General features: G+C 48.7%; 1 long non-coding RNA gene across 2 annotated transcripts; it reads right to left on the reverse strand.

Moving 5' to 3' along the window:
- Nucleotides 1-822: 822 nt before the first annotated feature.
- On the reverse strand, nt 823-15,601 carry LOC116283054 (uncharacterized). 2 transcript variants are annotated; one of them, XR_012079156.1, is made up of 4 exons: nt 15,442-15,601; nt 6,550-6,623; nt 1,461-1,558; nt 823-1,066 (listed from the first exon to the last, which is right to left on the reverse strand). It is a non-coding gene; the product is annotated as an uncharacterized lncRNA (long non-coding RNA). The 2 variants fall into 2 exon arrangements; XR_012079157.1 differs by lacking the exon at nt 15,442-15,601 and adding an exon at nt 14,728-14,748.
- Nucleotides 15,602-15,649: the final 48 nt, after the last annotated feature.

Below are 15,649 nucleotides of genomic sequence, written 5' to 3' on the forward strand. Positions count from 1 at the left end.
TCTCACTGTGTGGCTGTATGTCTTGACTTCCTTATTTCCATCTATATCCTCACAATGATCCCAATGACCAGCACAGTCTCAGTGTGTCCTCATGGAGCTCACGATAATTGGGTAACGGAGACAATGAGGCTGTTATGATAGGATGTGATAAGTGTAACCATGGTGGAAACCCAGGAGGCTGTGAGAGCACAGAGGAGGCACCAGACAGAGTGCATCTCGCCAGACAGAGTCAAGGAGCGTTTCCTAGAAGAAGATGAATAAGACACAGCCCCCATTTTACTCAAAGCAAAAGCCATAATCCTTAAAATGGCCCTACATAATCTGACCCCCTAGCCCCACATTACCATTCCAGTTTCTATTTCTGTCATTGTATTCCCCTTTTGCTCACCCTAACCTACCCGTGCTGGCCTCCTGGGTGCTCCTGAAACACACTGGTTCCTGGCTTAGGGTCTTTGCTCTTGCTATTCTCTTTACCAGGGATGTCTCCAGATATCTTACTCAACTCTCCCACCTCCTTTATGTTTTGCTCAAATCTCATCTTTGCAATAAGGTCTACTCTGACACCTGATTTAATACTGCATCCTGTCTGCCAACTCTTATACCCTGGCACCACTGATCTCCTCACTCTGCTCTACTTTTTTTCCTTAGAACTTATCATACGTATACTCTTCCAACATACTTAATGATTTACTTATTTATTGTGTTTATAGTTTTTTGGTTGTTTCCCCCACTAGAATGTAAGCTCAACATGGATAGACATCTGATTTTGTTTATTGACACTCATAGGTCGTGTTTCCCAGAGAGCACATTCTAAGACAAAGATTAGCATGCAGGATGTTTATTAGAGAGTGCTCCTGGGATCAACACCGTGAGATCAGCACCAACGGAGGGAAGTAGGATTAGGCAGAGAGAGAAGTTGAGCTGTGATGCAATCCCAATAAAGCCTTCAAGTAATCCTACAGGGAACTCTTGGAGCTGAGGTGGTCTTTCCAAAGTATCTGGAGTTAGAACAAGTGGGCTGGATCCTTATATCTCAGTGTTGATCAGTCATTGATGCGAGTTGCCCCTGGAAGGAGGTGGAACTTTGGGCAAAGAAGTTTTCTTTGTCTGGAGCAGTCCCCCAGCAAGGCTAACTGTTGAGGGCACTTCCTGCAACTGGAGGAGTAAGTCCTTCATTCCTGAAGGGGGAATCTAGGCAACAGCTCACAGCATCCACTGCATTTTACCCCTGGTACCACATGGATTCCCTTCATATAGGTTTTGAGTCTATCTCCTCCAGGATTTTAGTGGGCCTCTCTTCCTAGGGGAAACTTAGAAGAACATTTACGCAATGAACTGCAGACCCCACTGTTGCAACTTGTCTTGGGGTCACAACTTATATCTGTTATATTCCTCCTCTACTCACAATTCTAGATGACTTTTACCCTCGGATAGCACATCTGTTGGTCTTGAGAGCTTACCTGGTGGCATGACCCAGACTCTCATCTGTGAGGGATTTCAGACTGGTCTCCACGTGCTTCTCAGGCTGGGGTTGTTGATCTTGATCTTGTTCTTTTACCTTCAAAAGAGGGAAGGGAGTGCCAAAAGATGCCCAAGTACCAATGGGGCCCCCATCGTGTAACAGTAGCTCTATTGCCTCCTGATCATCAGAGCCAATTACCTTCGCCAAGATATGGTGACTTTTCTTCTTGTCTGTTGGTCCCTGGGCATGAAATACCTGAAGAACCCAGGCAGTGGCCATATCATATAGTTCAATGGGATTCTTGCTTTGTCTCCTAACTGAAGTATTTCTTGGGAGTCATCTCCTTCAAATTTGCAAAGCCCAGAGTTGCACATGTTTCACAAGTGGGTTACTGGGAGTAGTGATAAGTGGGGTATTCCTGCTTCTACCCCTTGGTTTCTAGACCCAACTGGGGTCACATCTCCTTATAAAGGTCTTTATTTAAAATTTATACTGTATCCTAGAACAAAATTTCTCAATCTTTGCACTATTGACATTTTAAACTAGATAAGTTTATTTAGATGTGTATGAGAGAGGGGCTGTCCTGTGCATTATAAGATGCACATCTTTGGCTTCTACCTACTGGTTGCCAGTAACACCACCTCTCCCTCCCACCCCGCCGAGTCATGGAAATAAAAAACGTCTCCAGGCATTTTTAAATGTCCTCTGAGGGGCGAAACTGCCTCCAGTTGAGAGCCAGTATCCAAGAAGATGGTGCCCCATTCTCAAAAACTATCACCTCCTCCTTGGTGTTTTAGCTGTGCCTTCAATTGCTCAGTTGGGCTGGCAGCTTTTGGATGCTGGAACATGTGATACAACCAATGGATCCTATGTTATGGGCTCACTCTTGCACTTCATATGCTGCCTCACATGGTAGATTTTATATGGAATCCTATGCTGGTGGATCAAACACTTTGTAAGCCTTCACTTGGTGGAACTAGTTAAAGCCCTTTAGACAGGAAAAGCAAACTCGTAACTATAATATGTGCCTATTCCTGTCAAAGTGAATTTCTGCTCCTTTTAGAATGGGAAGGGCTCCAAATAGTCAACTTGCCACCAGTCAGTGGGCGGATTTCCTCAATGGATGGTGCCATACTGGGGTCTCACATTGGTCTCTCTTACTGGTAGGCTGGACATTTGGCAGTAGCAGTAGCTAGATCAGCCTTGGTAAGGAGCAGCCCATGCTGTTGGGCCCGTGCATAACTCCCCTCCATCCCTGCTGTCACAGCTACTTCATCCATGCATTAACTGTGTTGACATCAGGGTAGCAAATGGCAGAGGCTGGCTGAGTTATTTTGTTTACTTGATGGTTTAGTGTGCCTTCCATGGTGGATACGCTCTGGTGGGCATCTCACGTAATACAAAAATCATTGCATTTTGTGCCCATTCCCACAGATCCATTCACTGGCTACTACCCCAGACCTTCTAGTCTGTGATCTTCTAATCTGGCTCTTTCCAGGCCCCTGATCAGTCAGCCCAGTCATTAAATAACCACTGTCCATAAGTCCAGATATACTCTATCCTTGAATCATTTCACTTTCCACACAAAGTGGATGACCAGTGCTCTGCCTATTGGGGACTTTTTCCCTCACCACTGTTTCTCAGTGCAGCCACTGTCCATTTTCAGCTTGTATTCCCATATTGAGTCAACCCACCCAAGAACCAAGGTAACGCTTTTCCCTCCTATTCCCTGGTCATTCCTCCATGCAAGTAGGTGTGAGCAGAGGAGAGGCATGGGTGCACCAGTGGTAAATGATCTGGGAGTCTGGGATACCTGCTCAGCAGTTTGCTTGTGACCTCCAGTCGTGCAAGCTCTCTGGTCCCTGATGTCTCAGCAGCACCCTGTCCCACCTCATCACTAGAGTGATTGATTACTTTCCAGTTCATGGGTCCAAGTTTCTTATTATTAAGTACCCACTTTTCTGTTGGTTCCCTGGGTACACTTTGGAACTGCAGCCATACCCCTGGCCCACTTTTTTAAGTTCAGCCTGGAAATATTAACAACCAAAATAATAATCACTTACATTTAGCAAGCACTTACTGTGCCAGACCTTGTGCCAAAAGCTACATGGATGATTTTAGTTCATCCTTGTGTCAGCCCTGTAATGGAGGTCCTGGTTTATTGGTAGGGGTAGGGTGTGCAGATGGCTTACAGAAGCAGCTCTTTTGGCCAGGATTCTGCTGCCCGCCTGCCTGTCCTGCACATGCAGAACACCGCAGGACCTGGGCCTGCTGCTCTGACCCCACACAACACCGACCGCCCCTGGCAGTGTATGGAGCACACAGGGCTGTGTGCTGGTTTCCCCTTGCACAGTCCCTTCCCCGAACAGGTGTCTCTGCCAGGCCAGCTTCCTTTCCCTCGGCTCATCTTGTGCTTTTCCTGGCCTGGGCGCATGCTGTTCCTTCTGCCTAGCCTCCCTCTTTTCCCTTCTCTGCCTGGTAAAATTCTTAATTTTCAAACCTTGCTTTAATGTCATCCTGACCTCTCTGCCCTCCCCTGTCAGAATTAATTGCTCCCTCTTTGTGTTGCTCAAAAGCACTTACCGCTGCGAACTGTAGTTACTTGTTTCACCACTCAGCCTGGGGGAAGAGATGGCAGAGGCCCGGGCTGATCCACCTCCTCGGCTCGGGGTCTCAGGGGCTGCCCAGTAAGTGTCTGCTGAAGCCCACTGGGATTGGGGCAGAGGGCTGTGAAGCTTGACTGGGGACATCCCTGGGATGGGAGCCGGCTCCTCCTTGCACCCCTGTTGCCTGTCTGACCTCTTTCTCCCTGGCTGGCCAAAACCAGATTCCAGGGACTATGCCAGGATTCCCCTCAGCTGGGATATGTTTGTCTTCTCTCCCCTCCTCATGAGCCTCCTTGTTCAGTGGCCTGCCTGCCTGCCTCCCTCCTGGTCTCCCCTGTAGCCTCCCAGCTCTCCCCATTTAGCAGCATCTGTGGATTTCATTAACTTGCTACTTAACCCCTCTAGCTCAGATCAGCTCTGAAGATGATAAATCAGGCCCAGGGCTCATCCCAGCAGTGGCTACCCTCTCCACACTGCCTCTAACGAGGCTCTGGCTGCCTCTATTCATCATTTGCTGCTCTTTTTCCTGCGGTCTCATCACGTATACCCCCCACGCCCTACACAAATAGTGTCAGTGTTGTTATAGCCCAGCTACTTTGGAGAGAATCCCGGAACCAGATTTCAGGACAGACCCTGGACCACCTCCGTCCCCCAGGGGTGCTGTGGGCTGTGGCTTCCCTGGGCAGTGAGGTTAGCACTCGGGGGCTGCAGGGGAGGTTGGACCCTGGCCTGGGAAAGGATGGGGAGGGGTAAGGATGCACAGGGCTCCCTTCCTAGTCATGGGGCCATGTTCATTTGTGCACAAGAAGGGACGTGGGTGGGGCTAGAATATACTTGCATTCTCCCTCCCTTACTTTCTTCCCTGTCTAGATCTCCTCAAGAGCCAGCCTTTAAATGTGCTCCTCTATGACCCTACTTCTCTCACAGGCACCCATCCTGTCCCCAGCTCCTCAGAGAAAGTGGGTGGGGTGCGTGTTGCTGTAGCAGAGGCCTGGGTGATGGGATGTACAAAGCTGCATCCAGACTCTTCCCACTGTATCTGGCCCTGCAAGGCTGCCGCTTTTCTGGGACTTCTTTCTCACTTCCATCTTTCTAGCTCACCCTTCTCTTATTTCTTGAAGCTCCTCCACTTACCCTCCACCTGTGACACCACTTGTCCCTGAGGCTGCCACTCTGCTCAGTGGGTGGGTCACCTGGGCGGAGTACTTGAGCTGGTGAGCAGTGTGCTGTTTCCAGAACTTAGCAGAAAGGCCCTTCTCCCTCCCACCTGCCAGGGCTCCTTCCCTAAGCCCTGCCCAAACACCATCTCTCCTTTTCCTTCCTCCATATAAGAACCTTGCACTCTCTCCTTTAGGCCCCAGGTCTCTCCTCCTGACTTCTTTCTCCTCTCCTCCCATGCCTCCTCTCCTGTTCCCTTCTCCAATTTATAGGTATAGGGTCCCAAAGGGACCACACCAAGTATGTTAGAGGCCTAGACTTTTTGTAGTTCTAATCAGGGTCTGTCTGCTTGTCCCCTGCCCTTAAAGATCTCTTCTCTCTGGGCCCCCTTCTCACCTCATCTGCCCTCATTCCATCTCCCCTTTTATCCCAGCCACAACCACCCTGGAGACAATGTTGGAGAAGGTGAAGCATCCTGATCCTGCTCGGCTCACAGCAGGCTCTTGAAAAATATCAATTAAGCCCAAATCGGAGTCTCCCCATCCTAGTTCCTTCCCTACCCCTTCCCAGGCCCTGTAATGATCCCCTGTTCTCCTCTACATTAGCAGCCTTCTCCTGGGGTGGGGGGCAGGGTTAAGGCCATCGGATGTTCACTCAGCGCCTCCCCCCTGCCACCAATATGTGCTTTTTGTCAGGTGCTATTTTTACAATGTCTTCATTACCTCCTAATTGGCCAAATCTCTTTTCTTTATTTTTCTTGTTAAAGACAGATTTAAAGAACGAGTTCAGTAGCTCAGCCATTTTCAGACCGTCATTAATTTCCCGCCTTCTTATTTATTAATGGGGCAACTTCCTCGCTGGTATTTCTCGTCCCCTGGATATCTCTGTAAAAGCCTGCCTGGCTCATGCAGCCCCTGGGACCAGTGCTAACTCACTCTGACTTTGTGCTGCCCTCAGCGGCTCTGGCATCCCCTCCACAGCCCCCCTGCTCTTGCAGCCCTCCTGGGTCAAGGCCCTTCACCCATGGCCTGCAGGGAGGAGAGGAGGGGATACCCTGAGTCCTTCCTGTGCACGAAGAGGACTGAGACTCCTGATTCCTTCTGCCATCCCTTCTCTCCTCTGCTGTGTTCTAGGTCCTACTGTAAGCTGAACAGAGGCTGTCTCAGTGACTCCTCAAGACCTTTAGGAACAGAAGAGGGAACTGAAGCTCAGGGAGCAGCAATGACTTGCCCAGGGTCACTTTGCTTTGAAGTGAGTAGAGCAGGATGGGAACCCAGTTTCACTTACATGAACCCACAGCTTGAGCTTCTTCTCTGTGCCTACCTGTTTCAGGGAAGCCAGTGTGGGAAGGTCACATTCAGGATAAGTCTTGACACAGGGAGAAACCAGGACCAGTGCTGTGGGAAACAGGAGTCAGTGGCCTGAGGATTGGCAGGGCTGTGGTTGGCAAACTGTGTTGGGTAACCTGTCCCATCTGAATTTTGACCTCTTCATGCTCCACATTCTTATCCTTCCGTGTCAGTTAGCTGAAGGGCTCGTGCTTTCACAGTGACGTGACTAACACGTGGGGACAGGCATTGAGGGACTCTTTCTATGCCTCTCAAGGGTAGGTCTATGCATGTGGCTCCTTTTGAGGCCTTCTGAGTGTGTTCTGGGTTGAAGCCTTTTGATTCTGGTTCTCCAGGAGCCTCTGCCCTTCTCTCCAGGTGAGGGGGTTGGCTCTACTACTGCAAACCCCTGCCCTAGCAAGGGGTTAGGTAAGAGTGAGCAAGCCCTGGGCTCTGGGCCGACAGTTAGAGCCCAGGCCTGAGTCTGAGCATTTGCTGACTGCACGATAGCTCTTAAAGCTTCTCTGAGCAATGGGGACTCGTGGAATGGTCCTGTTAGGGCCCTCCTCAAGCTTTCTATAATCAGGAATACTGCTATCCCCTAGGCTCTGAGCCCAGACTTGAGCTGAGGCCCAATGCTGCCCGCACACTGCGGGTGAGTGATGAGGAAGTGTTGAGGACAGTGATCCCAAGTCAAGGAGCAGGCCTAACACAGAGGACCCTGTGGCTGCCGTCCAATGCCATTCTCTTCTCTTTGGACAAGAAAGCTCTTGGCAGGCCCTTAGAAGGTTCAAAGGAAGAGGGGAGAGAGAGAACCCAGGGCAGAATCATCTTGCCCGACCTGGAGCCTCAGCTGCCCTCCAGCAGCAGTAGTTGGGAGCCGCAGCAGTGCCGGGGAGGAGTCCCCTGGGGCCAAGCCCTGGGAGCCGTGTTTTTACACTAAAAGACCTTGTTTCTTGTCTCATCCTGGTCATAACCCTGCTTAATAGAGACATTAAGATGAATGATTGAAGCTGCCTCTCTCCCTGCAGCTGGAAGGAGGGGCAGTCTGGGTGACCCTGGGCAGAGGGGACACTCTGGGGATGAGCTGTGGTAGGAGGGGGTCGCAAAGCACCCCCTCCAACATGGAGCCTCAGCTTTGGGGGCTGAACCCCCTGCCCCAGAGTGCTCCACGAAGGCTGCTCATCCCACTGGGCTTCTCTGCACCCGGTGGCCCCTGGCTGTGCTCTGTCACCCCAGGATTAGGGAGGGGGTGATACAAGCAGGAAAAGCCACCCTAGGTGGAGAGGGGACAGCAGGGACTTTCACTTCTACAGGCTTTAGTAAGGGCTTTGGTAAGGTCCTCTACACACAAGTTTTCGTATTTATAAAAACAATAGCTAACAGTTACGGGGTGCCCCCCTGCATGTTTCAGGGGCTGTGCTTTACAGGCACTGCTGCATCTGACTCAGGAAGAATTATTATCCCCAATTTACAGATGAGAAGACTGAAGCTTAGAGAAGATAAGCCACCTGCCCAAGGTCACCCAGCTAATAAGGAGGGGAGCTGGGCTGGAACCCAGGCAGTCTGACTTCAGAGCCTGAGCTTATAACTCCTGTCAGCACACGCTACCTCGTTTTACAAATCGACATAGCCTGGAATTGGGAGGCAGCTTGGGGAGGACTAGGGTGTTTGTATCAGAGAGGGAATTGATTTAGAGGTCAGAGACGACCGTTAGGGATAAACAGGCTCATCTCTGGATAGGGCTGCCGAGGCGGTGGGGCCCCAGGGAGCACTGCTGAGACAGGCCTCATTTACCATGTTTATGACAGGTCTGGCAGAGGGCAGCGCAGGGAAAACCGCCCCTTCATAGACAGCACTCAACACTTTTGGGCAGGAAAATGCCTCACTTTTTGTCTTCCCCCAGCGCTGTGCCCCTGCACCTGGACCTTTGCTGGGCATGGAGCGAATATCAATTAACAGCTTCTAAAATACAGGTGCTAAATAAAAGTGAAGAGCCACGGCAGTGAAAGAGCATTTTCAGTGAAAAGAATGCTCTCTGAGTGGCCGCACTGGGGAAGGCGGGAAGTTGGGGCAGAGAGATTGCACTAAGACCTGCCTACTTCTTGTGTGGTCCCTGGACCAGCGGCATCAGCATCATCAGGGAACTTGTTAGAAATGCAGAATTGGAGGCCTTTCCCAGAACCACAGAATCACAGTTTGCGTTTTCACAAGCTCCCCAGGTGATTGGAATGAATGCACATTAAAGTCTGAGTAGCACCACTCTTAACACATGACTGACCTGGTCAATGTCCTGCTTTAAACCCGTTGGTGGCTCTCTGCTGCCCTCAAGATCAAGTCCAAACAGTTTAAGAAGGCTTGTTTATAAGACTAGACATGAACTGAACTCTTGCCTACTTCTTCAAACTCCTCTTTCACCACTCGCTTTACCGTGCTTTCTGCCCCTGTAGTACTGAGCTTCTTTCCATCAACTCGTGGGCCGTTTGTCTGCCTTGAGCCTGTGCTCATTTTATTCCCTTGGCTTGACCGACCTCTCTTCCTCACTTCACTCTTATTCCTCTCCCTCCTTGGCCTGGATAATTCCTACTAAATCTCTAAGACTTGACTTAAATGTCACCTGTTCTGGGAAACCTTTCCAGCTGTGATTAACCCCTCATCCTCAGACCTTCATTAGCACTGGTCTCTAGGATCAGTTATCACTCTGAGTGATACTTGTTTCCTCCTTACCCATGTGTCTCCTTCATTAGAGTGTAAGCACTGTGAGGGCAGGGACTGTGTCTGTTGTTCATGTTCCTGTCCTGTGTTATCAAGAAGTCTAACACAAATTAGGTATTCAAAGAATGTTGCACCTTGAAAAAGTATACACTTAAGCTCTTAGTTCAGCTGGGGAGATTTCCTGAAGAAGTTAAGCCACTTGGATGCCCTCCTAAAAGCTCTACAGCATTCTCAGGTCCTGGGGCCCATAATTGGGCACGGAGTGAGAGAGTAAGGATCTTGAGAACCCTGTGGATTAGTGCAGTGCAGGGCAGGACAGGCAGAGAGGGTTTGGGGACTCAGGGGAGGGGAAGGAATAGCCACTTGGGGATCAGAAAATGCTTCCCAGAGCAGGGCACATTTCTCTGAGAGTTCAACAGTTGAGATGGTCATGGGGAAGGCACACCCAGCTGAGAGAACACCACCAGCAAAGGCTTGGAGGCAGAAAAGTGCAAAGCACCTCAATGAGTAATAATCAGTCCCTTTGGTCTGGAAGAGAAGGAGAGTTAAAGAACTACTAGGAAATAAGGCTGGAAGCATAAGTTGAAGCTTGAGGGTAGAGGACTTGAATTCCAAGTCAAGATCAAGAAGGAGGAGCTATGAAACCACAAGGGGTCCAGTGTAAGGATGAGGAAGGCCCTGCTTGTCTGGGAAGGTAGGGGAAGGTGGTAGGCAGTAAAAGGAGTTTATTCACTAAATCCTGGGGGTGGGGAGGATATAGTGATATGGGGGTCCTAGTAGATCTGGAGCTGATACTAGGCTACATCCAGTGTGGGGAGCTAGGCAACAACCTTTGACCTAAATATCTCTTTGAATCCACTGTTTTACATGGGGCTGAAAATCCTCTCAGAGGAAAACAAATTTGAACCAAGCCCATAACTGGATCACGTATATACCAGCATAATTAGATAATCCAATGGACACCATATTGCTGGAAGGGTCAGCAGAGCTCTAGAGAGAAACCTAATGATAGAGGAGAGGGCAGTCTGGCAGATGAGGCTGTTTCCACAATAGGACTAAGGGTTGAAGAGGAATCATGGCTCTGGTTCAGTATAATGGCACTTATAAACTCACCCTATTTTTGCTCCTCTGGTGGTAGTAGGTGTGCAAAATGAGACGAAAAAGGATCTGTTAAATAAGTGGAAAAAGCCATCTCTGAAACACTCAAGAGCTTAAACCACCCTGCTGTGGGGCTTCATGTCCCCCAGCTGCAAGTAACACGGACGGAGTCTTCTTCTTACTTTGTGAGAGAGGGTCTCTCACACTGTCATGGTACCATGAGAATTGAGTGCATCAAGCAGAGGCATTCAAGGCTAGCATCCATGGTGCACCTAGCTACAGAAGCCAGTGGAGCACAGTGGCTTGGATTGATCCATGGGCACAACTGAAGCTTTTTAAAAGGAACATTGCTATTTCTACAGGACTGGTATTTCTACAGGAGTGGGGCTGGGGAGTGAGGCTAGAATTAGCAAAACTGGTGTATTAATGTAAACTCATTGCTACCACCAGCCGGTATAGATGGTAGGGAGCATCCGCATTGGTATAGACAAACTATAAGGCAGTCCAGGGAATAGAGCCACCAGGAGACAGAAGTTTGTGAGTAGATTTGGTAAAATGGAAGGAGCCTGGCTAGAGGAGAGGAGAAGTTGGCACCACTTTAAAGGGGCCAGGATGAATGCTGGCATCCGAACAGTGATGGAAGTGCTCCAGCAAGGGACAAGAGAGAGCTGAACTTGAAGCTGAGATGGGAACAGGCCAAAAATGGGAGTGCTGGTGGCTGATGACCAGAGGAAAATTAATGAAGGAATCTTCACTCACTGAGCATCTACCTCATGTTGGTTGGGCACTGTGGTAGGTGCTTTCTTCACTTTGTGTAGGTATTATGTCCATTTTATAGTAGAGGAAACAGACTTTGCCTATTCATCAAATAGATATACCTGGAATATAAAGACAACTAAAACACAGTCTTTCTCCTTGAGGAGCTCAGAATATTGTAGATGAGGGATACAGAGGCAAATCATTTTATTACAGAGCTGTCCTTAGACAAGAGCAGATGCAAGCACAAGGTGCAATGAAACTACAGAGAGGCTCCCCAAGGCATGGTCAGTAAGTGTCAGAGCCAAGATTCAACTCCTGGAATGTCCAGATCTAAACCTTAGCACCTTCTACCACTCTAGCTACACAGCTACAGCTGTCAGGACCCTTAGTCATAGTCCAAGTTCTGAGGAAGGGCAGTAACACTTACTGCTGGCAGGGAATGTTTAAGAGCAAGGAAACGACATTGGGAATTGGGAAGTGTCATGTACCAGTGACTCAGAAGCACCTCAGGCCCAGAAGAGATGATGAGCAGAAGAGGAGAGGTTACCAGGTCATGAAGATCCTCCCCGGGGACAGCACTGATTCCAGAGCCTAGAGGTGGCAGTGAGTGGTTCTATCTACAGGAATCACTGGGGCAAGTGAGAAACCAGGCTGTTCTTAAGAGAAGCAGATTGGTACCAGAGAATGGAGGGTCTCAAAAATCAAGTAGGGATTGAGAGAAGGGGCCAAAATCGAAGTGGCAGTTGGACTATGAGAATGAAATCAGACAATTCTTGGACCAGAAGGAAAACGTGCCCAATCCCTGGGATCATCATCTCCCTTTTGATTCTGTTGAGTTCAGTAGATCTTGACAGGATTGTCTGCCTTTTGGAGAACAATTCTTTTGCTTTAAAAGCTTTGCTCTTCCCTCCTTTCTTGAGCATCAGATCTGGAAGAGGCCCCAATCTCTTCCAGGGATTCTTTGCCTCTGACTAGGGGCTGGATAGCCCAAGCCAACCTTCCACAGTTGGGACAGGGCTATGGGCCACCCCTCTGGGGCATGTGAATCACAGCTCTCTCTGGAACAATGCGCAAGGCAGGGAGAAGTCAGAGGATTAGAGGTGGGGAGGCTAGGACTAGGGAAGGAACAGTAGAGCAGCTTGGGGAAGAGAGCCTCCCTGAGCAGGTGGCTCCATTTGATTTCCGATTTAAAGGGGAGGCTTAGATAGCCAAGAAGAAAAAGGCTAATAAGAAAAATATTAAACTGCAGTGTGTGTGTCCCTGGGGACTTCCTGTTGCCATGACTGACCTCCCGGAGAGCGCCATTCGTTCCCGAGCATGGCAGCTTTATAGGCACTTGTAGGCCTGCAAAGAACACCAATTTGCTGCTGCAGTTTGTTTTGATAACTGAAACTTTCAATAAATCTATATTAAAATCAAAGGGAAAATTAACTAGGCCCCAGTGAGGGGCACAGAGATAAGGGAGCACATTACCACCCTGGCCTCAGCCACCCCACATCCATCTCTTAGTTCAGATTCAGGTCACCAGGGAGATGAATGGCTCAGGCTCATGGGGAACAGCCCTGGGGAAAGCAGGGTGAAGACGGCATGGCCAGGTCCAGCCCCCACTGCTCTTGGAGTGAAGATGGTAGGGGGTGTGGGGGGAAAGGAGGTGGGGTGGTGGTGGTCACCATGGGAAGAGGTTGGAAGCTTGGTGGGGGAGGGGCAAGAACAACAGTAATAGCCAGTATTTACTGAATTCTTTATGTAGGATACTCTGCTAAGCATATTTAATTCTAATATTAGTAGGTACTAGTATTATCTACTAAGCCTCAGAGAATATGTGACTTGTCTAAGGTCACAGATAGAGCCAGGACTCAAACCTGAACAGGGTCTCTCTGAGCTCACATTCCTCCATCCATAATTGCACTATGCTATCTTTCATATCTTACAGGGACCATGAAAGGCAGATGCAGTTTTTCCAGTTCTCGGATAAAATAGTCTTATCCAGGTTCCCTCAGCTGTGCCATGTTTGGGGGCTGCCAGGCACAGTCCTTGGGTCCTGGGTTCTCTGCCCTTCAACTGCTGATTAGGGTCCCAACTTTGACAGCCATCTTGCTGTTTTTTCTGATGGTTTGACAAGGCAGCAGAAGAACCAATTTGGTCCTCTTTGATTTTTGTTCTCAGTATTCACTTTAGCTCAGTCACTTAACCAGCACCTAGGCAGTCTACATAGGGTTTATCTGTGCCTGTACTGGACTCAGTTCATCTGCCTCCAAAAATTTACTTGCCCCATCTGCATGCCCCACCCTGGGCCTTGGTCACCTGTTTTCTGCACAGCCCAACTGCTACTACTATCATGTCATTTACTAACACATCTGGTTGTCTTAGCTTCCTCTGGGAGAACAGTTAGATTCTGACAGAGCTTCCAATATGCCCACTGTGGTGGGACTGCATGGCCTAATCTGACCAAACCAGAGGCTCCTCTCACCATTTCTAGTCTCAAATGAACCACTGTGCTTTAGGGTATGGGATCTGGTGCCCACTGTGGCTACCAGAGTAGTGGGGTAGGTAACACAACCTTCTCTCCCTCCCTGTCTGAGAAGTGATGGTTCTACATGGTCTGTGTGACAGAGCAACTAGCTGTGTTTTCTTTTAAGCTTCGGTCAACTTTTTTTAATATACTATATATTTTCTTCCCCTCCTTCCTGGACTCACTTCCCTTCTTCCCTCTCACTCTTGCTGTCCTGGGATTATACTTCCCAATGAAATCTTATCACATAAGCTTTGCCTCAGGCTGTTTTTGATGCAACCAGAAAACACAGGGAATCACAACAAAGCCAAAGGCTGGAGGGAGCCAATTGTTGGGTTAGGCAGCAGTGTAAGGCACCAAGTGTATACTGAGCTCTTAAACTGTTCTATTATTTGAATGCATTTTGCCTGGTGTTTATCCAAAAAGAGCTTAGAGTCTGGTGAGGTCCTGGAAGCTCCAGAGCACCACGGAGGAAAGTGCACATTTGGGGGAAGTTAAGGGGACCTTGGAAGGCTCCATGGAGAATACAGGGGCTGGGCCTTAAAGCAAGCCTCCAATCCTCACAGTGTAGGTTTACTTCTTATAGCCAAGAAGGTTGGCTATGCCCTATTCTCAGGCGAGACTCAGGATAGAACAAAATCAGAGACTGGAGAGACCATCTTAGAACCTCTTATTTATTGCCTTTATTTATCTGTTTTCTTGTTTCTTGTCTGTTCTTCCTCCCCCTCCTCCTCCCCAATATAAAAGCTCTTTGAGGATACAGGTTTTGTGTGTCTTATTCACCAATCAATCCTCAGCAACAGAAACAGTGCCTGACACGTAGCAGAGGCACTATAAATGTATGTTGACTGATTTGATCGCCTGGGATTAACATCTAGATAACATGAAAGGGAGGAGGAAGACCCAATTCCAGCTCCAATAATCAGGGAATGGGCAGATGTGCCTCTACTTTACTGACCTTGGGTTAAATGACACCTGTCCCTGTTGATGTTTATTCCCTCATTTGTTCACATTTATTGTGCACCTGCTTTGTGCCTGGCTCTGTGCTGGGTATTACTGATACAGCATAAGTATGGAAATAATACCTACCTTAAAGGAGTTTACAGCCCTAGGAAAAAGACAACAAAGAAATAGACAATTATAAAACAAGGTGATAAATTCTGTAGGTGCAGAGTAGAATCGCCTAATCCATTATGTGGGATTAAGGAAACATTCTCTGTTATGGGGATTACCAGGCTTTCCCAGCTCAGGTGGGAACCATTCATTATGTTAAGGTCAGATCTCACGGAGGTGGTAGAACCCAGAAATGACATCATTTTCTTAAGTGAAAATATGCAGAGGGCTTGGTGACTGAAGCTGAGCACAGAAGATGGTTCTTGTCCGACTGGGAGGCTGTCAAAGCCATCACTGGGTTGGCCAAGACTGGGGTTTCCCAGCTCAGAACATGGTACCCACGTCTTCCCACAAAGTCAGAACCAAAAAGAAGAAACATATCACCGGTTTTGGCCAGAGTTCTCTCCAGCTGACTGAAGAGACTGACTGTGGAAAGTCCCCACAGCTGAGGCCAGAGTCCTTTTAACTCTGAAGTTCCTCATGGAGCAGACCTGAAGACCTCAGTTCCGTCTCCCTCAGGAAGGCCCTTCAGAAATCAAAGCATTTTCTTCTAAACCTAAAATCCCCTTCCTCTCAGGTGTCCCCCGGGCCTACCTCAGAGAGTAGATGATAATAATGACTTGTTGAATGAACGAATCATGAGAAGGTGACATCGAAATAAAACAGGTCACCTAATGAGCCTATACTCACCTCCTGAGTATATTAGAAGGTGGGAAAACGGAAGTGGAAGACTTGAGCCGTTCTAGATCTTAGAAAGTTTCGGTTTTAAAAAATTTCTTTCCCAGCTGATCAGTCACTCTCTTCTAAGTACGTGCAACCTGGAAACTACAACTCCCATAAGGCTAGCCGCACGGAGTCACCATCTTGACACACCTTAGCGCGCATGTCGGCGGGAGAG

This window comes from Vicugna pacos, chromosome 13 (assembly GCF_048564905.1).
Source record: "Vicugna pacos chromosome 13, VicPac4, whole genome shotgun sequence".
NCBI classification, from domain to species: Eukaryota; Metazoa; Chordata; class Mammalia; order Artiodactyla; family Camelidae; genus Vicugna; species Vicugna pacos.